Source organism: Pelodiscus sinensis, chromosome 10 (genome assembly GCF_052426305.1).
Source record: "Pelodiscus sinensis isolate ZL-2025 chromosome 10, ASM5242630v1, whole genome shotgun sequence".
Lineage (NCBI taxonomy): Eukaryota > Metazoa > Chordata > Testudines > Trionychidae > Pelodiscus > Pelodiscus sinensis.
In genome coordinates, this window is record NC_143061.1 from 16,525,729 (window position 1) to 16,550,181 (window position 24,453).

General features: G+C 48.1%; 1 protein-coding gene across 11 annotated transcripts in view; it reads left to right on the forward strand.

The window, feature by feature from the left end:
- TNIK (TRAF2 and NCK interacting kinase) overlaps nt 1-24,453 on the forward strand; it is a 353,730-nt gene that overhangs the window by 40,198 nt on the left and 289,079 nt on the right. The gene's annotated exons all lie outside the window — the stretch shown is intronic.

Below are 24,453 nucleotides of genomic sequence, written 5' to 3' on the forward strand. Positions count from 1 at the left end.
CAAAACCAGAAGTGGAGCCCTACTAACTTCTGTTCATGTGACTGGAATAAGACCCAACCTCCTGAATTAGATCATCTGTGTGGCACAACTTCAGCCACAAAGGACTCAGACGTTTGCTGTTGGGAAACACTGTGTGAATCAGCAGAAATTTATTGCAAATCAACATTCTGGGCCATTTCCGCAGCTAATGTAAATAGTATTGTCCTGCTGACTTCAATGCAGCTTCCCCGTGTGATCAGCTGAGAACTGGGCTTAGGGTTTACGCTTAGTCATAGATAAGTGAGAGCCTGTTTAAGATAAAGACCATGGAATTTCCAATCTGAATCTGCCATTATATAAGATGGCCTGTGGGAAAGACTGCTGTTTCTCCCCCTTCACCTCCCTGTGTGAATTCCATTATGAGAGGAATCTCTGTGGGTGTGAGAGTACAAACTGGCACACTTGTATATAGTTATACTTGGCTTTATAGCTTTGCTCTTTATCAGGTTTTGTTCCTAATCACTATTTCTGAGGTAGTTTATTCAATATAGCTGGATAGTTTTCTGGCCAGCTGCATTTTATGCAGTTCTCCAACTAGTGGAACACTAAATAATTCAAAGTAATCTGCTGTCTGCAGTGTCCTTTTTTGGAGCTATTGCTGCTAGGGTTATGTGATCCCTTCCTGGTAACCAGCTGTTATGGTGCCTGGGATGGGGAGTTGATGAAAGATGACAGGCGGGGGGGGGGGGGGGGAGGGATGGGGGAAGGTGGGGAGAGTTATTTGAAATGTGCTAATAGCAAAATATCAGAGCTGTGAATACAGCGACAAACCCATCTGAATCCAGTGTAAAAGCGAACAAATTATAAAACAAAACATTCAGCAGTGTTCCTCTTCTAACTCCTCTGCAAAATCTGAGGATTTACAAACATAATGGCAAGCAATTTAAATTAGAATGTATCAATTTTTAAAGAGAAAAGTAGGCCTGCTTCTTTAAAGGAGCCAGCCATCCTCTGACAGGTACTGAATTCAGTGACCTCACTTTCCCATGTGCTGTGCACCTGTCACCCCATAGGCTGCAGTAAGGCAACACTTGATTAAATATTGACTTTGAAACCTCACTGCGGATGCCCAAACTTGAAAAGTTTGGCTTACATGAGGTGTCTCACAGGTTTTTAAAGTGCCCAGAGCGCTTAGCTATGGCTCATCCCAGTGGAGTTCTGAGGCCTGTGTGTGTTTGCCAAGCTTTCTGGGATCCTATGGTGAAAAGTGCTATAGAAGTGAAAAACCTGAGTGGTGTTGTGAATACCTAGGTGTCAGAGAGGGCAGGAGCGGACTGGCTCGGCAGGACACCAGGAATTTCCCGGTGGACTGTCCTCTGAAGGGCTGGCTGGCTGCTGCTGGAGGAGGGAGATTGTGATGGGGTGCCGAAGCCCCGTGCTTTAAATTCCCCAGCGCCGTGCGCCAGCCATGTACAAGTCACTGTGGGTCCGAGGGAGCGCATGCGTGGCGTGCTCAAACGTCGTGCAACAGGGGAGAGGCCTGGGTGTGGCATGATGTTACGGCTTGGGACTTTAAAAGCGCTTGGCCCAGAGTTGCACCGCGCAGCCCAACACGTGGTCTGGAGCCCCGGAAGTAGCTGGGGCCCGATCACAGACTCCAGCCTTGCCAACTGGTAGGCAGAAGTAGTGGGGGGGAATAGGAGGAAGGGGTGGGAGAGGAAGAGGCTTGTGCTGAGGGAAAGGGGGCAGGTCAGGAGAAGAAAGGGGAAGGAACCGAGGCACAGTATGGAGGAGAGATAAATGCCAGGGGGCCCAGTGGAGACAATGAGGAAAAGGGAAGGAGAGGAGGTGTCAGTGGAAGAGGGGACAGGGTGATGCTGGGAGGGGAGAGGGTAAGGGCATTGGTGGCTGGAGGGGGAGGTGATGGGATAAGGCTTGAAAGAAGGGGTGGGTATGAGGAAGGCGGGGATGGAGCAAGTCATGTGTGAGGGCACAGGGGCATGAGGGGATCAGGGGCAGAGAGTGGTGAGGGGGTGAGCATCAGGGAAAAAGAGGGCAAAGGGGACAAGGGCAGTGAGGGAAGGGGGAGGCATCAGGAGGGTGCAGGTGCCAGGATATTCTGGGGGTGAAGCAGAAGGGCAGACACCTGCAGGGGAGGGACCAGCACCAGAGGAGAGAGGCAGGGCAGGTGTGTAGAGGGAGGTCTTAGAAGAGGGGTAACTCACATGATCAGAGTGGGGCTACTGGAGGAGTGGGCACAGAGGGGAGAGAAGGGCTGGTGGAGGGGGGCAGGTCTCAGGAGGGCTGAGGGCAGTGTGTAGGGCAGGAGTCCGAGTCAGGACAGCAGAGGAGGGTGAGGGGTTGGGGGGCAGCAGGCACCAGGGGAGCTGATGGAGCAAGGGGAGGAGACATGGCAGCAGAGGGATAAAGTAAAGGTTTATGAGATTTTTTAATAACTTGGGTGCCACAGTAGCACATCCAAACAAGCCCCATGAACTCAGTACTGGTGCACAACGCACAATTAATTCTGCTCATGGGAGGGGAACTCTTAGAGGGAACACTTCCCCCAGCTTCTCCACACCCGAGTTCATGTCACACACATGGGGTTAATACAATTGCAGGATAATTGCATGAGGGGGGTTTGGTGGGGGCCAAATGAATCCTTGTTGGTAGGAGGATGGTGGGAAAAGTCCTTAGAGGGGTCACATGACACCTTTTACTTCTGGTCATGTGTCCATGTTGCCCCAAGAGTGTTACCTCCAGAGGGCTGGCTAACGGGAGTCAGGGTGTGTGGCTAATGGGGCTCAAAGAGTAAATTAAAAAAAAAATCTTTGATGTGAAAAAGTGGGCCATTCTCAACCCATTTCCCAGGCCTATTTTGATTGCCAGTTGGCCCCTGAGAGGGGGTCTTATCAGTGACTGCCTGGACTCCTGCCACTTTTGCACTTTGGACCCTCCAGTCTGTCAGGGAGAGATGTTAGTGTGCTTGGTAATAAATAGCAAATGCATTTTTAAATACTAGTTCTTAAATGTAGGGCTTTAAAAATGTGCTGCTCTCTCTCCCATTCTCTCTTGCACACACCATAAAATAAGAAACCTGATTACTCCATGCTGGTGTAACTCTACTGGCTCCAATGATGTTGAACTGGTATAAGCAAATACAACTCAAAGAAACTGCTACTGCTCCTGTTGAAATCCAGGGCCAAATTTCCATTGATTCAATGACCTGAGTTTTTGGTGCACATCCCTGAGGATGGATGGTCAGAATACTTAGTACTAATTGCTGATCTATACGTAGAATTCCTTCTCCCTCCCCATTGGCGTGCGCACAGGGTGTGCTGGGTGTGCCTGGGCACGCCCTAATGCAGTGTGGATTGGCAGACTGGCTGGCTGGAGGCTGCTGGAGGAGGAAGGGTGTGACCGGGCAAGCCTGTCCCCCTGCGCCCGCAAGAAGATGCCAGCAGTCGCGGCGTCAGAAGCTGCACAGCCTGGTGCACCTTGGCGCTCCTGCGCATGCTCCGGCAGCCCCGGGCACTTCAAAAGCTGGGGCCACACACCATGAAGCTGGTGGAGGACGCGGGAGGTCTTCGGGTGAGTGCGGCCCCTCCCCACCGCCCGTGTGCCCCCTGCGTCCAGCCACCCCCTCCTGTGCACACCCCCGCAACTCCCCCTCCCCACCTGTGGGGGCCTTCCCCACCTTTGTACCTCTACTGCTGGCCACCATCTCCGGTGCGGCTCTGGCGATGGCAAACAAGCCACTCACAGAGGGAGGGGATGGCTGGGCTCCCTGCCTCGCCAGTGCCACTCGCCCGCCTGTGACCCGGTGGCTGATCGTGCGCTCCGAGCCCGAGAGCCGCCCCCTCATTGCTGGGGCCACGGAGTCTCGCCACTGGCCGGGCCGCACCGCGCCGGAAGGAGTGCCTGGCTGGGCAGGGCTGCAGCGGCCACTCCTTGCGCGCTGGGCTTGGCCCCGAGCTGGGCTGCTGGTGGCCGGGCTCCAGAGCTGCCCACATGGTGGGGGCCCACTGCTCATAGCCCACCCAGGGAAAAAATACCAGCCGGGAGGGGGTGGGGCTGGTCGGGAGGGGGCAGTGTAGCTAGTCTGGGGAGATGGGGGGAGGGGCAGTGTGGCTGGCTGGAGGAGATGGAGGGGTGTTGGGGGCAGTGGGGCTGGCCAGGGGAGATTGGGAGGAGGAGAAATGGGCAGCAGGAAGCAGGGGTGACTGGGAGGAGGAGAAATGGCCGGCAGGAAGCAGAGGTGGCTGGGAGGGTGTCGAGGGCAGCAGTGCTGGTTGGGAAGGGTCAGGAAATCGGGGGGGGGCAGGGAGCAAATCGGCCGGCGGGGAGCGGGACTGACCCCGGCACTTGCTGATCCTGGGACACTATCAGTCCCACGCATAGTCCTGGAGAAGCGCGAGTGAGTCCGGCTGCGGCTCCACAATATGCTCGGGATGGGACAGGGTTTCTCCTCTACCCCAAGGCATCAGACTCAACCAGGAATCACCAATTCGGCCCCACACAGCTTGCTCTGGTGAGCTACATTCCCCAGGCAGGTGGGAAGTTGAACCTGGAGGATAAATGTGGCTTCTGGTGCCTCCGTGTGCGGGTCCTGCTCAGAGCGTTGGGGTTGTGTGATTACTACAGTCTCATGTGTCTCTTGGAGACCTTCAGCCTGGCCCTGAGCCAGCAGCTGGAGCAGCTCCACAGACTCCAGCCCCACAAACTGGAAGGCAGAAGGTTGGGGAGGGGAAAAATAGGAAGGAAGGGGCTTGTGCTGAGGGGAGGGGGGCAGGGCAGGAGAAGAAAGGGGAGGGCACCAAGGGACAGGGTGCAGGAGAGACAAATGCCAGGGGACCAAGTGCAGACAATGAGGAAAGGGGCAGGAGGGGAGGTGTCAGTGGAAGGGGGGAGAGGGTGATGCTGGGAGAGGAGAGGATAAGGGCACTGGGGGCTAGAGGAGGGAGGGAGAGGTGCTGGGATAAGGCTTGAAAGAAGGGGTGGGTATGAGGAAGGTAGGGATGGAGCAAGTCATGTGTGAGGGCACAGGGGCATGAGGGGTATGGGGGCAGATGGTGGTGAGGGGGTGGACATTAGGGAAAAAGAGGGCAAAGGGGGCAGGGGCAGTGAGGGAAGGGGGAGGCACCAGGAGGGTACAGGAGTAAGGGAAGGTGCACGTGCCAGGAGATTCTGGGGGTGAATCAGAAGGGCAGACGCCTGCAGGGGAGGGACCATCACCAGAGGAGAGAGGCAGGGCAGATGTGTAGAGGGAGATGTTAGGAGAGGGGATGAGGAGGGGTAGTTTACATGATCAGAGTGGGGCTACTGGAGGAGTGGGCACAGTGGGAAGAGAAGGGCTGGTGGAGGGGGGCAGGTCGCAGGAAGGCTGAGGGCAGTGAGAAGGGCAGGAGTCAGGACAGCAGAGGAGGATGATGGGGGCTAATTTGGCTACGACAAATCAGGAACGAGATCTTGGAGTTATCGTGGCTAGTTCTCTGAAAACATCCACACAGTGTGCAGTGGTGGTCAAAAAGGCAAATAGGATGCTAGGAATTATTAAGAAAGGGATAGAAAATAAGACATGGAATATCTTACTGCCCCTGTATAAAACTATGTATGCCCACATTTTGAGTATTGTGTACAGATGTGGTCTCCTCACCTCAAAAAATATATTTTGTCCATGGAAAGGGTTCAGAGAAGGGCAACTAAAATGATTAGGGGTTTGGAACAGGTCCCATATAAGGAGAGGCTAAAGCAACTGGGACTTTTCAGTTTAGAAAAGAGGAGACTGAGGGGGGATATGATAGAGGTATATAAAATCATGAGTGGTGTGGGAGGGTGAATAAAGAAAAGTTATTCATTAGTTCCCATAATATAAGAACTAGAGGACACCAAATGATATTAATGGGTAGCAGGCTTAAAACTAATAAGCGAAAGTTCTTCTTCACACAGCGCATAGTCAACCTGTGGAACTCCTTGCCAGAGGAGGCTGTGAAGGCTAGGACTATAACAGAGTTTAAAGAGAAGCTAGATAATTTCATGGAGGTTAGATCCATAAAAGGCTATTAGCCACGGAATAGAATTGATGTCCTTGGCCTCTCTTTGTCAGAGGCTGGAGATGGATGGCGCAAGACAAATCGCTTGATCATTGTCTTTGGTCCACCTCCTCTGGGGCACTTGGTGCTGGACACTGTCGGCAGACAGGCTACTGGGCTAAATGGACCTTTGATCTGACCCAGTCTGGCCATTCTTATGTTCTTACAGTGGGGGCAGCAGGCACCAGGGGAGCTGATGGAGCAAGGGGAGGAGACAGCAGCAGAGGGAAAAGGTAGAGGTTCATAAGATATTTATTAATAACTTGAGTACCACAGTGGCATAGCTGAACAAGCCACATGAGCTCAGTACTGGTGCACAACACAAAATACATTCTGCTCATGGGAAAAAACTCTTCCCCCAGCCTCTCTGCCCCCAAGTTAATGTCACACACATTGGGTTAATGCAACTGCAGAATAGTTGCATGAGGGAGGTTTGATGGGGGACAGACTAATCCCAATTGGTAGAGGATGGTGGGAAAAGTCTGTAGAGGGGGATCACATGACACCTTTTACTTCTTGTCGTGTGTCCATCTTGTCCTGAGAGTGTTACCTCCAGAGGTGTGGCTAATGGGGGTCAGGGGTGTGGCTAATGGGGGTCAAAGAGTACATTTAAAAAAACTTCTTTGGGTGCACATCCTAATGAAATGTGCTGCGCACGCCTATGCCCTCCGCCTTTCCATAGTCAGTGCTCGTTCTTACTCAGCAATAGCAGAGAACAGCCCGAGACACAAAAGAAACCAGGCATTTAATAGCAGACAGCTTTAGATTGGCTTTCTCTTTAGCTTCTAAACACATCATTGTAAAGGTAGAAAATTCCTATTGTCAGTCACTCTGATATCCATCAATCTGTCCATAAGTAACAAAAGAGAAGGATGCAGTAGAGCACAACAAGACAAGGAAAGCATTCAGTGGGAAAATCTTAGACAGGGGCCCTTAGCACTCTAGTGCCAAGGGCTTCAGAGCTGATGCAATGATTTGTAAAGGTATGAATGAATTTTCAAGCTACCATGTCTACAGGCAGCCATGAGCCTGACTTGTTAGGCAGTCTGAATTACTGGCTGCATATATTGGAATGATACACCAATGATGTGGGATCTTGGCTTTACTCAATTTCAAAAGGTACCCATTGGAAAGTTTCTGGTTTTAAAAGTACTGTTTAAAAGCTGTCTGTGTAATTCATCCATTTCCTTTGGCTGAATATACAAGTGTATTCAATTTGGTGCAAGTCTTTGGCTAATTTGGATCAGTTATTTAATTTGGATCAGTTATTTATCTGAGGGAATAAAAGTTTATTCTAAACGTTTATGAATAATATTGTGTCAGCATGAGACTGGAGATAACTCCTGAGTGAGGAAATCTAGCTGCTGTTCTCTTAATGTGATCTCGATGTCTATTAGCATGGCACAGCACTACTGTTGGTTTGTTTAGATCATTTTTGGAGTGATAGATTTTGTAATTCTATCTCTACAGCTCTTTATAGACATGGGGCTTTGATTCAGCCACACCCCTAAGCGTGTGATTTCTATGAACCTACTCACATGTCTAAATCCAGGCATGTGCTTAGGTAGCTGGCTGAACAGGGACCATGTTCATACTGCCCTGAAAACATCAAAAGTTCTCTTCACCTTCTTGTTTTTGCTGACACCTTTTTTTCACTAGTATGATAGAATACTAGAACTGGAAGGAACCTCGAGAGGTCATCAAGTCCAGTCCCCTGATCTCACAGCAGTACCAAGCACCATCTAGATCGTCCCTGATAGGTGTCTGTCTAACCTGCTTATAAATATCTCCAATGATGGAGATTCCACAGCCTTCCTAGGCAATTTACTCCAGTGTTTAACCACTCTGACAGCTAGGAAGTTTTTCCTAAGTCCAACCTAAACCTCCCTTGCCGCAATTGAAGCTCATTGCTTCTTGTCCAGGGGTGGGCAATAATTTCTGGTGGGGGGGCCACTCCCAAGATTTTGGAATGTTGTCAAGAGCCACGTTTTTCTGTGGAGGAGATGCAGGGTCTAGGATGGCGGTTGGGTGCAGAAGGGCGCACGGAGTAAGGTGCTGGGGTGTAGGAGACGGCGTGAGGTCTGAGAGGGAGTTTGTGTGAAGGAGGGGATTGTGACTTGGGTCAAGGGATTAGGGTGCAGGGCCTGAGAGGGTGTTTGGGTGCAGGAGAGAATCCTGGCCTGTGGAAGAGGTTTATGAGGGGGTACAGCATCTGGGAGGGAATTGTGACCCAGGGCAGGGGAGTGCAGAGGGTTTGGATGGATCTGGGGGAGAGAGTTGGGATGCGGGAGGGCAGGGGTGCCAGAGCCAGGCTTTGGCTGGGAGGTGCTTACCTAAGCATCTCCTGGCCAGCACCCCCAAAGCAGGCTGGACTCCCTGCCTGCTGCAGCCCTAGGTCATGTAGAGCTGTAGGCTGTTCCCTCCACATGATTCTCAGCTCCTGGAGGGGGAAGAGGCTTGCACTGCCCCCATTCCCCAGGCCAATCTCTCAGTTCCTACTGGCTGGTGGTTTCCAGCCAATAGGAGCTGAGAGATTGGCTGGGGTCAGTTCTTAATCACTGATTGTTTCTGGCCAATAGGAGCTGAGGTTTGGGGTATGGGCAGGGAGATTACACGAAGCTCTCCCTCCCTCCCTCCAGAGCAGAGAGCCACTGGACTGTGCTTTAAACCCGTGGCAGCTGTGTGCCTGAGTGTCCTGGCAGGGAGGTCCACGGGCCACATCTGGTAGCTTCATGGGCTGGATCCTATTTTGTTCTTGTCCTGTCATCAGAGGCCAAGGAGAACAATTTCTCTCCCTCCTCCTTGTAACACCTTTTTAGGTACTTGAAAACTGCTATCATGCCCCTCCAATTTCTCCACATCTTTCTTGAAATGTGGTATCAAGAACTGGACATGGTACTCCAACTGAGAACTAATCAGAGTAGAGCACAAGAATGACTTCTCATGTCTTGCCCACAACACTCCTGTTAATGCATCCCAGAATCATATTTGATTTTTTTGCAACAGTGTCACGCTGTTGACTCATAGTCCACTGTGACCACTAGATCCCTTTCTGCAGTACTTCTTAGAATCATACAGTCTCGCATGACCTTCTTATCAATAAATTAGGGAAATACAACCTACATGGGGCTACTATAAGGTGGGTGTATAATTGTCTGGATAACCTTTCTCAGAGAGTAGTTATTAATGGTTCACAATCATGCCTGAAGGGCATAATGTGGGGTTTCACAGGGGTCTGTTTTGGGACTGGTTCTTTTCAATATCTTCATCAGTGATTTAGATGATGGCATAGAGAGTAAGATTATTAAGTCTGCAGATGATACCAAGCTGGGAGGGGTTGCAAGTGCTTTGGAGGATAGGGTCATAATTCAAAATGATCTGGACAAACTAGAGAAATGGTCTGAGGTAAATAGGATGAAGTTTAATAAGGACAAATGAAATGCAAAGTACTTCACAATCAGCTTCACACATACAGAGTGGGAAGTGATTGTCTAAGAAAGAGTACTGCACAAAGCAATCTAGGGGTCAGAGTAGGTCTCGGTTGGAGTATTGTGTCCAGTTCTGATCACCACATTTCAAGAGAGCCTAATTCTTTCTGTCTTCTCTCATAGGTCATGTTCTCTAGACCTTTAATCATTTTTGTTGCTCCTCTCTGGACCGTCTCCAATTTCCCCACATCTTTCTTGAAACATCATGACCCTTAATAGAAACCACTTCAAGCTCCTCTAGCATCCCTAGTGCCAGCATCACTGCCAGCTAGCACAGTTTTGTCCCCATTGTGAGCATAAGGGGTCAGGTTCTTAAAAAAGTTAAGACTTACTATTTTAAATGGGTTTCTATTTTTTTTTCATAGAAGACTTCACCCAAAGGAACATCATGATGTTCAGGGCAGACATATTGGGCCAAATTCTCAGCTGGTGTAACCGGAGTTGCCCAGGCTGTGGTCTGTCAACAGCAGTGTGTATGCAGGATTTTGATTTTATAACTTCAATGTTGGATTCCTGTTCCCCACATATAAATGGTTTAATGTTCCCATGACATCGCCTAATGGAGGGCTCAGAGCATGACCTTTGGAAGCAGAAACTGGGTCTGAAACCTTTCTGACTCTCAGTATGCTGACAGCAGAAATTCTGCTCTATACCTGCACATGCTGGACAGCCAGAATTTGGCCTCAGTGATCCAGGAGCAGGAATCTTCTTTTATCTTCCTTTCAGTACAGATATGAACTTATTATTTTGAAGGGTCATAGTTACAACACAGAGAATGGGTCCAGCACTGGACAAAGGACAGATGAAGGGAGCTTTCCATCTTCTCCTTCTTCAGACTGAATTCCTTTTCCAGTGAAAACACAATATTGGCATTAACTCTGATTAGCGCCGCGGTCAGGGCCGGCTCTAGGCACCAGCAAATCAAGCACGTGCTTGGGGCAGCACATTTCCAGGGGCGGCATTTACAGGTAAGCAGCCACCCCCGGCAATGCAGGACCCTGCCCTGCCGATTTTAAAGGGCCTCAGGAGGTGCCACTACCTGCTGTGCAGTGCTGTGCAGCGCTGTCCATGGCTGGCCTGGCTGTGCAGGCTGTGGGTCAAGAGTGAGTAGTGAATTTTATTAAATTAATTGAGTACACTAGTAGGAAATTGTTTTATTTCACTAACTACAAATTTTCTGTGTTCATTTTTAAAAAATGTTAAACAGTCAAAACAAAAAAAATTTGCAAAGTGCAAACGTATATAAGCCAACAATAAAAGGGGGGAGGGAGGCGGCCAAAAATGTTTTTGCTTGGGGCGGCAAAAATCCTAGAGCTGGTCCTGTCTGCAGTTCCCAACAACCAGAAGATCTGGACAAGTTAGAAAGCAAGTGACAAAGCAGAAGATGACTACCTGAGATATTGCAGTGGAATGATTGCAATAGATGGAGAAATCAGTTTACATGCCCAACAGCTGTGACAGAACACTTTATTTTCTCTTGTCTATGCATAGTGTGCAGCAAGCCAAGGTGTGAATAGTAATCTCACATTGCCAATGGTCTTGAAACACTATTTAAGGGGGGTCTGGGCACAAGAATGAAATCTGATCAGTATGGAACAAAATAGCTTATTTTGAAATAGCACATCTACACTACAGGGAAGCCTCAAAATTAGTTTGAGGCAGGCTCCCCTAATGTGGACGTGCTACCTCGATTTAGCGCCCCAGGAGGCACTTGGGAGTAATTACTTTGAATGGCCCCAGGGAAGAGCTATTTCAAAATAGCAGCAGTGGCACGTCCACATTACTGCTATTCCGAAATAACTATTTCAGAATAAGCTTCATTCCTCATGGAAGGAGGTTTACAGATTTTGAAATAAGATGGCCGTTATTTTGAAATTATTTTGAAATAACGGAATTGCTGTGTAGATGCTCGCATTGTTATTTCGAAATAACTGCTGTAGGCTGCTGAGCAGTGAAATGCGGTGGAAGCTCTGGTGTTTTGGACAGTTAACTGACTGGATAGTGTACTGGTAAATGTATTTTGAGCAAAACTCCCACACTGGTACAGGCCTTACAGTGATTAACAGAAGAGTCCTTTTTAATTTGTATTAATCTACTTTGGACTGATAGTAAGAGGGATGGATGTGTGGGGAAGGCCCTCAAACTTGCTAAAGGAGAAAAGGATTTTAAAAATACAGAAATACTGTGACATTACCACCATTAATGTACAAGGACATCAAATTGGAAATCTCCCTGTCCCCACTTATGCTAAGGGTGTGGAGTGACTGGGAATGTCACTCCTTGATGGTTTCTTGATATACCATATTCTGCATCAATATTATATGATCAAACAGAACACATTCTTGAAAAGGTCTTCTGATTGCTTGAATTAACAAGACTCCCCTCTAGGATGGAACTAGGCAATGTTTCTTCCTTCAGGAAATCTAGTGCATTCAGCATAATCTCCTGTGTCAAGGGGAAATATTCACTGATTCTGAGACACTTACAAAGACTGTGGCTTTTCCGTGAGCTAGCTGAATACTGTGACATTACCACCATTAATGTACAAGAGCCTGTCGTGGTAAAATGGCCCTTTCTCTGGTGCCTCCCAAACTTGGAAAACTGTTCTTCTGACTGCAATGATCAATCTAACCACAGCCACCTGTTGACAAGTAGAAATAGCTAGATCTAAAATCTAGATTTCTTTTTAAGCTAGCTGGTTGGTGATGCTTAGTTCTGAAAACATTTCCTGTCCATTTAAAAGGAGTACATATTGTAGAGGGAGGTGCATCAAACCACGGTATTTTGAAATGTTAATAACACAGGCTGTCGTTATCCTTAGTGAAGGAGAGAAGATTCTATTGCAATGGAAATATGTCGGCCAATCTGCATGGGATTCTAGTCCATTACTGACCCATAACTGTTTACTATTTCACAATTATGCCGTTCCTTGCTCTGATTGGCCAAAGGAGTATAAAATTTGCATAACAATTCTAGTTATTGCCATACTTCAGTGGGAGGCCATTATTAACCCATTCAGAGTGGAAGGATAACTGTACAGTGATTATGCAAATTTCTTCATTCTGATTTATTACTTCCCCGTCTATACAGCCACACCAGTAATGGTTGCATCAGTATCTCTCACTCTCTTCACTCATTCCCATCTCACCTATTCTATGAAATACAATGTAAAGGAGTCATTTCTAGTGGAGGAAGTGGGGGGGAGAGATGAGCCCCCTGAAAGGAAATGAAAGATGCTGGGATATAGGGTGGGGTAAAATGATGGGCAGGGGACAGTATTAGATGCAGTCGTGTTTGTGGCAGACATCTACATAGGGAGTTCTGTGGCCAGTAGTTAGCTGAGCACCAGGATTTGTAGGATGCAGAAAATGTTCCAGTAGAATAATGACTTCAGGGCACTCTCTCCTAATTCAGTAATAACCATATCTAGCACCGATAAACACCTGCAGCCTTCAGCTGTGAGTTTACGTAGCCTAGGATATGCTTATTACCTTGTAAACAGGAAGCACCCTTGAGTTATTATTTAAATAACAAATTGGCAAACAGTTGGTTTTTTCGTGTCTTTTAGTTATTGAAATCTTGTAGTACAGTCACAGGTGGTGAAAGCGGATTTCTTTCTCACTGTAATTCTGCTGGCGTCTGGATTATACAGAGCTAAGGTACTTTAACTGCAAAACTCTTCCTGCTGCAATTTTTTTTTTTTTTTTTTTTTTTTTTTTTGCTCCTAGTGTCTTAATGATTAGTTTTTGCCTTTTGAAGAATTTGTTTGTTTTTTGTCACTAACGTTTGGATAGACTCTGTTTTATCACTGACACACAGAAGTCCTGACATTCTTTTGATTAGACTAGAGTTTTAAAAATATTTTCACTTTTTGCTAAATGGCAACTTGTTTTCTTGGTTAAGGTTCCCCCACCTTTGGTGGTGGGGTTAGCCCCTGTGCTAGTTCTTATTGAACTCTGAGTTTTTTGCCATTCATTTTAAAAAGAGCAAGATCATGCCCTGTGTCAAAAGCATAATACATTTCCTTAATTAACTCCAGAATGTGTCTATCATCTCAGTCCTGGAGCAATGCCTTGTTCACAGCCCCAGTATCACGGCTATGGAGGCTCAGTAAATCACGAAAGGAAAAACACTGTGCTGTAGGGGTATAGAATTAGCTGCTGGCTGTATCTGAGTTTGGAGAACTGGATACAGGCATGTGCCATTACATAGGATATTTAATTTCTTGTTAGTAACTGGCTGGTGGTTCTTTCTGCCTTTTAAGCCTATTGCTGGAGATCTTGGGCCAAATTTTGCTCTCTTGTTGGCATAAATCCAGAATAACTCATTGTCTTCAAGGAGCCTCTCTCATGGCAGCACTGTACTGGTTATGGGCTCCGTTCTGAAAATGCTTGTATTTGAGTTGTTCTGCTGAGGCCAATGGATTGTTTATTCAGGTAAAATTACTCCTGTAACTCTGCAGGTCTGGCCCCTTGCACTGCACGGCAGAGTTAACAGCAAAGTCATTAGGAGGAGTGGACTGGTTAATGCTTAAAACATATGTTTAAATGCAAAACCTGAGGCTAATTCAGCCTACTGTATATTGGAACTGTGCCTTACATGGTGTAACCAAAGCAACAATGTAACAAATCTTGTATCATTCATGTGGATATTATAATTATGTATGCAGTAGTGGCATAGTGGGCCTCAACTTCAGGTGGGTGGGCAACAGTGAGGGGTGGAGAGTGACAAGAGTGGGGTAAGCTCCAGCACCCTGGCCCTGCTCCACTGCGCCAGCTGGAGCGCCCAGGGGTGGGGTGGGGGAAGGTTTGTGGGGATTGATGGGGTGAGTGGGGAGGGGGTTGTATACAAAGTGGATGGACCACGGTCAACTCAGGCCCATCCATGGCTAAGCCCCAGTATTCAGTTATTGTAGAAGTGGTGTCTACTGTGCATGGAACATTGGTATGTACAGGAATTGTGTGAGCCCTGACTTAGATCTATTCTCCGTTGTGCCAGTGACTGGTTGTATGACCTTGCACAAGTAACTTCACCTCTCTTTGTCTGTTTCCCTCCCATATTTTGCCAATGTAGATCGCATGTTCTGGCGGGGAGCTATGTCAGTACACACTTGAGCACAATGTACCCTTTGCTGCTACTTTTTAAATTTTGAAAATATTTATTTTTCTCCTAGTTCGCCTACTTGATTTGATTTTACTTTAACATGGTGCATGCACCTGCACGTGGAGGACAAGGCTGGAAGTTTAAAGAACTTTTGGAGAGTTTGGAACATGTGCAAATGGGAGGGTGTATTCACCACTGAGTTGCAGCCTTAACAAGAGCTTTTCCTGATAGTGAAAGCTCCAACAGGCAGAAATATGCACTGTCAAAGGAATTGCAAGGACTCAGCAGATTTAAGATGTTAATTGTGTAATTTCTGCCATCTCCGTTGTTGTTGCATTCTCAAGCAAGGCAAGGAGGCGGGGGGAAGAGGAGAAAATAGGGTACGTCTACACTACAGCGCTAGTTCGAACTAACTTAGTTCGAATTAGTTAATTCGAACTAAGCTAGTTCGAACTAACGCATCTAGAACTAAAAACTAGTTCGAACTAGCGTTTTGCTAGTTCGAACTAGTAAGTCCACATTGAGTGGACTCTGAACAGGGCTTAATGATGGCCGGAAGCAGTGCCGGCAGGGCATAAAAGGAGGACTTAGAGCATGGAGATGCTGTCTCAGGCTAGCCGAGGGCTGCACTTAAAGGGTCCCGACCCCCACCCCGGACACACAGTTCTAAGGGGTGCCCCGCTTGCAAAGAAGTTCTGGCTTGGAGTGCCCTGAGTGCCCACACTGGGCACATCACACCACTCGGCCATCAGCCCGGCTGCACTTGCCGCAGGCTGCCATCTGGGGAGAGGGAGTAATTGGGGGGCTGCAGGAGAGCTTCCACCCCCAGAAGCCCGCAGAGCCAGCCCAGTCCTCCCCATCGGGGGCTCGTACCCCATTCCTCCCTCACCTCCTTCCACTTGCCCTTCCCTAGCCCCCCTTCTTATTGATGTACAAAATAAAGATAACGTTTCTTCCAACATTGACTCTGTCTTTATTGAACAAAACTGGGGGAGACTGGGAAAAGGAGGTGGGAGAGGGGAAGAGAAAGGCTGGGAGAGGGGAGGGCAACTAACATGATCAGGGGTTGGGAACAGGTCCCAGATGAAGAGAGGCTACAGAGACTGGGACTGTTCAGCTTAGAAAAGAGGAGACGGAGGGGGGACAGGATAGAGGTCTCTAAAAGCAGGGGTTGGGTGGAGAGGGTGCATTCAGAAAAGTTCTTCCTGAGTTCCCATAAAGAAGGACTAGAGGACACCAAAGGAAAGGAATGGGTAGCAGGCTTGAAACTAGTAAGAGAAAGTTGTTGTTCTTGACAAAGCAAATAGTTAACCTGTGGAACTCCTTGCTGCAGGAGGCTGTGAAGGCTAGAACTAGAACAGAGTTGAAAGGGAAGTGAGATAAAGTGATGGAGGTTGGGTCCATGGAGTCCTATTAGCCAGAGGGTAGGAGTGGTATCCCTGCCCAAAGTTTGTGGAAGGCTGGAGAGGGATGGCACGAGACAAATGGCTTGGTCATTGTCTTCGGTCCATCCCCTCCAGGGTCCCTAGGGTTGGCCGCTGTTGGCAGACAGGCTACTGGGCTAGATGGACCTTTGGTCTGACCCAGTACGGCCATTGTAAGCTCAGGGCTCAGTGTCGGGGGTCTCAGTGGACCCCCTTGATTTTCATGCACACCTGGTCCTGGGTGGCCAGGCTGGCAGCTCTCCTGCCCTAGACGGCCACTTTCCTGTGCCTAGTGCGGAGATCGTGGACGAGGTCCACGATGTCCGCACTAGCCCAGGAAGGTGCCCGCCTCTTGCGGTCCAGGGCAAGCTCCTGGGAGCCGCCAGCCTGGTCCCGGCAAGAGGGGGTGGGCTGGGGGGCATCGGGTGGGTGGCTCTGTGCCGTGCCAGGTGCAGGGTCTGCTAGCTGGGTGCTGGCAGGCTTGCACCTGGCACGGGCACCGTAGCCAGCCCGTGCCCCTTTAAGGGGTCCGGGGCCGGGAGGGGGGCATAGAGTTTCCCTGGTGTTGGCCAGAGTGGCCACCAGGGAAACCTGGGGAGGGCTAGCCTCCCACTAGTTCGAACTAAAGGGCTACACAGCCCTTAGTTCGAACTAGCTAGTTCGAACTAGGCGTTAGTCCTCGTAAAATGAGGTTTACCTAGTTCGAACTAAGCGCTCCGCTAGTTCGATTCAAATTCGAACTAGCGGAGCGCTAGTGTAGCGCATAGGAAAGTTAGTTCGAACTAACGTCCGTTAGTTCGAACTAACTTTCTAGTGTAGACATACCCATAGGTATTAACAAGAAGGAAAAAATGAGCCTTGGAACTCTTGCCTGTAATGAGATTTTTGGTGGAGAAGGGAAGATCAATGAATTGCCAAATGGAATATAGTACATCACTGTATGTAGCAGAGTGCAAGTTCCATTGTCTGTGAAACACTGTTTAGTCTGAGATTATGATTTGTGTCTCCTGGACTGGTTTTCCAGTCTGGTTCCCCTTCCCCTCAATAATTTTAAAGGTCCCTATTTTAATTTATCCATATTTGATTCTTTGACATTGGTTCTTCTTTCCTGAGCTGCTGTTGGTCTTTACTATACTCCTGCAGCATTTCTGCCCTATTGGTCAAGGCTTGCAGTGATGAGCAATTTGCATCAAAGTCCTAGGAAGGAAAGGGTAACAATGTTTTGCCTAATATTGGACAGCCAGAGTATCCCACACCAGCTATTAAGGTGCAAAAGCCCTTCACCTTGTAAGAGATGAGTAGTTACAGGCTTTGTGGACAGAAAGGAACTTCCTTTCTCCTCTTCCCCCCCCCCCCCCCGGTGTTTATCTTATTGCAGGCTAATGACATGTTACTTCTCCGCATACACATAATGAAAAGTCTCTTCAAAATGCAATTCAAAAAAATCATTGTTCCTTCCTGCCACTTTGCAGGCTGCGTAGGGAAGAGCAGGGCCAAGGAATGGCATAACCTTAGCCTGCATAGGGACCAATGTCTGTTTTAATTTTGTGAATAACTACCATCCCAGTCATGGCTACACTGAACTTGTAGCTATATGGACCAGCAGTCAAGAGAGATGCCTAGTCGGTTATGGGTGTGAGAACCAGGAGACAAAATAGCTTTCAGCCTCATAGGTGCACTGGGTAGCCAGACATGGCTGACAAGAGCACTCTGGCCAAGCCTGTGCCGTATCTTTAGTACAAAGGTGCAGCCCACAGTGTGCAGCCTATGGGTTGTCTTGCTCCAAGCACCAGGGAGATGCCTAGATCGAGATGGAACAGTGCATGTTGGGTCATGTGACCCCCTAAAGGCTAAAGGGAAAAAAACTAGGGTTCTTTTCTAATCTACTCTGCAGTGAGGGCTGCTAGGTGCCCTGAATTTTGTGAGACATTTGTACAGCTGACAGACTGTCTGTAACCCTGTGGGCTGCAGGGATGAGGCTTTTCTGCTGCTTATCCTATTCACCGTGGGCCACTATGAAGCTAGCTTTGCAGGAAGCTAGGCAGCCACTCAGCCTTCCCTCACTGCTCAAGTCACTGGCTCTCAGTAAGGAAGGAGCAACTGGCACCATAACAGTGGGGCTCAATATTGGCCACAGGCACTCTCTGCTGAGCCTCCAGCTTCTTGTATCCACAGTCAGCCCTCCCAAAAGATACCCACCCAACTATCATGCCCTGCTGTCCACTGACACCTTGCCAGATGCTATAGCATCACTGTCAAGTTTTGTGCTGTTCCATACTCTACTCCACCACTGCTTGGGAGAGGACACATTGACCTTCAGCTGATGGTTGCATGCAAATTAGCTAATTTGCATATACATCTTCTGGAGTTGAGCATACCTTGGTAGCCTTGCATATTATGCAAATTAAATATGGCCTTCAGGCTGTTAGCAAGTCCTCAGTTTGGCAAAATGTGGATATCATTACATGCAATGGAAGCGGGTGGGGTAGAGGGACTGCATAAAGTCCCTGAAAATGTGGTGTTGGGAACAACCAGTTTTGATCTGGACGTGAGCAGCTGTCTCATTGGATCTTTCTACTTCAGACTTCTATCAATGGTTTACCATTGTGCAAGTGTAATGCCAACAGGTGGAATCAAACCTGGGACCTCAGAAGCTTAGAACAGGAGCCTCTTTTACATGAGCTAAAAGCCAGCTGGCTCTCATTTGTTCTCTTTTTAAGTAGTTTCAGTGCCACTAGGTTGGACAGTATACCACATCCAGGAGTTGTGTGGGTTACAAAAGCACCCTTATCTTCAAACTTTGCAATGAATATTTAGCCATAGCACATGGAAAAACCTTTTCCAAGGTGGTTTCAGTGAGAGCGCTGAGCAAAATAACTCTGGGAAGCAGAACTTGAAAATAAACAGTAGCTGCCATCTATTTTTCTGCTCTTTTTCTTCTGTTTATAAGAATCTGGTGCACTAATGGCGCCAAGTCTCATTTCAGTATATATAAAGAACACTGCTTTGTCAGCTTTAGGATGTGCATTTTTTGCAACATCCTGCTATTTTCAATTCAGCCTCCAGTACTCTTTGCATTGCAGTAGCACTCCAGCCTCTGTGCTCTAACTCCTTTGGGGGGGTCTCTTTGCTTGCTTCTTCCAAACCAGACATATCCCTGACCACGCTGTTTGGTGGCCTTGGTGAAGGGAAATATCAAGAAGCCTGCTCCTGTATCTCTTACAGTACAGGGGTGTGGCATAGCTAGCACAGATCTTCCCTCAGAGAAGCACATGCTTAGCATACCGCTGATCATGTTCAATGTAGGAATGTCCGTGGTACAGCAGTTGTATGTTGCACTGTGGTTTTTATGTACGGTATATGCAAACACAAGGAATCTAAAGAATCCCAACCATGGCTATCAAGTATCTGCCATCATGGCTAAGCAAGCACTAAAGGGAAGACATAGGTCTAAAAAGACTGAAGCAGCCGAAAAGAGTTATTGAGCACAACAAAGGATTGGTAGAGGGGTGGTTTGAGGAGGTGTGTACAGTGGGGCTGGGGAAGTGGAATAAGAAAATGCTATGAAAAGTAAAAACTTAACAATTTTTACAGATTACTTGCAGAGAATGGGGTGCTTTGGACAGGAATAATCTCCATGATGGAGATGATGATGGAAACTTCTTTGCATGGAATATTTAAAACTAGACTAGACTAAGCACCGTACTGATAGAGATGAACTAGCTCGGGGTGGGCAAGATACAACCCGTGGGCTGCATTCAGCCCGCCAAGCCATTTGATTCAACCTGTAGCCCGCCCTGTCACTCCGCCATCCCCCAGGCCAATCAACACCTGGGGGCGGGGGAGTGCGCGAAGTCATTCACTGTGCAAAGTGGCTGGTTGCTCCCTTCCATTGCCGGTGTGCACAGTACCTAGAGGGAGCTACCAGCTGTCCCAATAGTCCTGGGGGTGGGGGAGCATGCAAAGTCTCATCCCTTTGCCACGGGCACACGATGCCTAGGGGGAACTGCCCCTTCCATCTGAGGCCTCACTCCTTCGGAGGGACTGGATCCAACCCTAGAACATGAACCAAAGTTGATGAATTCTCCCTCCACCCCCCCAAAAAATGATTACCCGCCTCTGAACTAGCTGATCTAATAGGTAGTTTCCATTTCTGATTCCAATTCATCTGCAGATTACCCTGGGTATTATTAATTTTTTTCTTCCCCTCTTTTCTCTCATCTGCTCACAAAGGGTATGGATCAGAGCCATTAGCAATGGCATGTAGTTGCAGATGTCTGGGTCAGGCTAGGGATGTAAGCAACTAGTTGTCTAGTGATTCGCTTAGTTGCTTCCCCCCCTTTATCAGTGAGAGGCAGTAGGTGGGGGAGAGGGAGGGTAGGGAGAGCAGGAGCTGGGGCTGGAGAAGCTGGTTCCCTCCCAGCACCATCTCCATGGGGGAAGGGGAGGCAGATGTATAACGGGGACCGGGCGCAAACTGGGAATCAGCTCCCCTGGCTCGTGACTGGTCCTCCCTGCTGTGTTCGTGCTTTTTAAATGTATCAAGAGACGGCTCCTAATACATTTAAAAGGCAGAGCCGCAGCGGGGTTAGCTCCTGGGCCCAGGAGCTAACCCCGCTGCAGCTCTGCAGTTCCCTCGCTTATTGACTAGCCGATGGAAATTCCATTGTCTTGTCGATTTAGTAGATTAAATTCAATTTAACACACCTTATTCAGGCCATGGTTCTGGTTCTGAAATGCATGGTGTGGTGGTGAGTCAGGTACTCACCGATTCTGCACCCCCGTCTGCAGCAAGATGAGACTCCGCCAGCCAGTAGAATAGAGAGGGTTTATTGCATCTCCAGGATACAGCATAGCACAGACGTGATGTGGTTACAGGAGTCAGAGCCAAGCAGCCTTAGACCCCTTGGAGTAGAGGTCCACAGGCCTCTGAACCCTCAGTACTCAGCTTAGTCCCTTCTCTTCATGTTTTCCCAGCCAAGACTGCCCCTTCTCCAAGCCACACACTTCCTTTGTTCAGACCCATTCCCTGGACAGGTAAGAACCAGTTGGGCCATGGTCTACATGACCTGAGGGCCCTCACGGTGACCCCCTGCTGGGCAGTGCTTACAGATGCAGGACAGTAGGGGTCGCCCACAGCCCAAGCATAGCGACCAATGAATGCCCGAATGGACAGCACTCCCCACTACATCACACATGATTCCATCATGGTAATGATATTGCTCTTCCTCCTCCCCAGGAAAGCATCTGGAACTTAGTCTTCCTTTTCCGGTCACAGAGATTCTCTTCTATACTTATGTCTTCCCATTCTTAACTTGCAGTGATGCCAAATTGTTTGAGCACTAGCCAGCAAATTACACAAAATCCAGCAGCAAATGTTCTGACTGGTGCAAAAGAAGTTCCCATCAGGTATCCCCCATTTCTACCTACCCTTTTAAAAACACCAAACCAAAATACCTAATCTCCAATCACCTGTAGGGTTGCCAGGTGTCCGGTATTGACCCGGATAGTCTGGTATTTTCGCCTCCTGTCTGGTTTAAAAAAAAAACAAAATTCAGAAAATACCAGACACCTAAAGTGTCTGGTATTTTCTGTTTTTTTTTCCCTGCCCAGAGGCGAAAATACTGGATACCTGGCAACCCTACACACACTCAGCAACTGGGCCCAGCTCCCAGACTCCCTGCTTACCTGGTTTCGCAGGGAAGCTGCTTTCTGGCTCGACCAAGAAAACAAAATGGCTGCGGGCAAAAAGCCTAAAGACCCCAAGCAAAGGGAAGCAATGCCTTCCCTGGGTCTTAGTGCTTAACCTCTCCCTATCCGTATTTTGACTCTGTACGCACTTAAAGGGGCATGCTGTTTTAATGCTGTTTTATTTTTTTTTAATTTCTTTATTTATTGCTTAATAACTCTCGCGGTCCTTTTTTTTTATCTCAACAACTTTGGTCTCCCCCTTTTTTTCCCCTCAACAGTTTTTTTGGGGGAGGGGTTTGGTATTTTTGGATAAACCATCTGGCAACCCTAGCCACACATAACCCTCTCTCCCCAGCAGCCTACACTCCCCCATCCCTTAGATAAAATTAATTACAGGTTGAACTTCTCTGTTCTAGGACTCTCTGGTCCGGCAACATCTGTGGTCTGTTGCTGGACCAGAGAGCCAGTGGCAGGGAGTGCAGCCACGAGTCCAGCTACCCTGCTACCCTGGGGACAGTGAAGCCCTGCAGAGCCATCTGGAACCTAGGGGCAGCGGAGCCTGGCTGGCCGCAGAATGCAGCGGCTCTGGGGCTGGCGGCAGAGTAATACAGGGCTCCTTGAAAAGAGGGTCATATTAATTTATGGGCTCCCTATGTATAGGGAGCCCATATAGCTGCTCCCTGCAACTCTTAATACGTGAGCTGTTAAGAAGGGGATATTAACACGATTGTTTCCTCCTTCCCTCATCAAGCTCAGTAGTCTGTTACAAAGGGGAACTGATTAGGATCCTGCTCAGTTTCTCTCTGCAGTCAGCTCTGTGTATTAGAGACTTCGACTCAAAAAGGAATCTGAGCATTTCTAACAGCTCACCCATTACTAGTTCCTCAGACTCAGCAGTTGCCAAAAAAAGACAGGGCCTGAGGAAGAGACTGCTGCCAAAGATGGGTAGAGCTGCCTTTGTCTGCAGTTCTGTTTTCAGTGGATTGCACCTTCAGATGGAGGGCTGCCCTTACCAATTCAGGTGCCTTAAGCAGCCAGAGCACCTGCACCGGTCTGCACAGGAGCAGGTGGGGGGAGATGGTAGCTCCTGGGGAGTGCGGAGGTTGTGCTCAAGGGTTCCAGAGCTGCAAGGGAGCAGAAACAGGGCAGGGAGGCTGACCTGACAAGGGAGCAGTTGGGAGATGCGAGTGGTGTGAGCTGGAGGAAGGAGCAGGGGGTGATCATGCAGCCAGTGGAGACAAGTGGCAATTTCCTCTTAAGGCAATGAGCAACGAGAGTAGGGATGTAAAATCCTGTTTAATTAGTTAAGTTCAACCGTTAAGTTTAACTGCTTAATCGATTAAACGGGTGTGAGCAGGGGCCCTGCTGCACTGGCTGGGCTGGAGTGCCCCCTGCCTACAGGAGGAACAGCTCTCTGCCTGTGGCAGGTAGGGGTGGCTGCTCCAGTCCCCACCAGTTAATGGGTGAGTCTTACTGGTTAACCATTAACATCCCCAAGTGGGAGCACAGCCCGCGAGGGCAGGGGGCCAACTGGGGTATGGGGCTGGTCTCTGCAGCCACTGCCACTGCATAGGTAGCACGCAGCTGCCCAGGGAACTGATTTGGGACAGTTTAGTGCTCCAAATTTTGTGGTGCTCTATATAGCTGCATACTTGCATATTGATAGGGATGGCCCTGTTCAGATGTAAGCAATCTGTGCCCTGTGTAGGAAATCAAGAAGGAGGATCTACCATGAGAAACCTGCTCTCTCTCTCATGGAGATATTGGCCCTTTCTCTTTTTTAAATTCTGCGAAAATAAAAGTAATATAGCTGGAAAGTCCACATTTTGCTCTTTGTGGGCCTGAGGCTACTGCCAGTGTTTTTCCATGGACTACTTTTGAAATTGGAACAGGTTCTGGATGTAGGAAAACATAAGTCTGTACAGCTAGTATTTTTGTTGAAAGGATAGTTGAAGAGATTGATGGTAAAGTACCATATTGCTTCTTTCAATCTGTAATTTCTTTGAGTTAGTGACTCCTTTGGCCTTTTGATCACTTCAGTAAAGTCACTGGGCCCCACTCACCTCTCCCTTATGCTGATATATCTCTATCAACTTCAAAATAATTTCTTCCTTATAGTGGTGTAAGAGGAAAATCTGGCCTGTTGCTATAGGTGTCATTGCACCTTGACTGCCTAAATGTCAGTTTGACGTGGTCATTCTTTCATGCTGTTAATGCACTAGCTTCTTCCAAGTCATTAGCTCCTGACCTCAGGAATAGAACTATGCAAAATTATTCTCTGTGAAAACAGACACCACTCAAAACTAGCCTGATTTCATGTTTTATTATAGAATCAAACGACAGGCCATGTTGGTAGAAATATTGGGGAGGGGTTTACAAACATTTTAATTTGGGAAGCTTGCATGATCTTGAAGGAGATAGGATATAGAAACTTGGTGGTGCCAACAGAATTTGGCATAGAGATTGTTGAGTTAATTTGAACTCTAAATTTTACACTCAGGGTGGGTGAGAGCAGGGAGGGTTCATGAACCTACATTGATCAAAACAAGATAAAATGTGTGACTGAACCTTCCCTTAGCATGCATTCAGAGACTCTCTAATCAGGCAGAATCTCATTCTTTCTCTTCTTGTTAAACTGAACTAATTTATTTTAAGTGATCATAAAATAAGTAATGG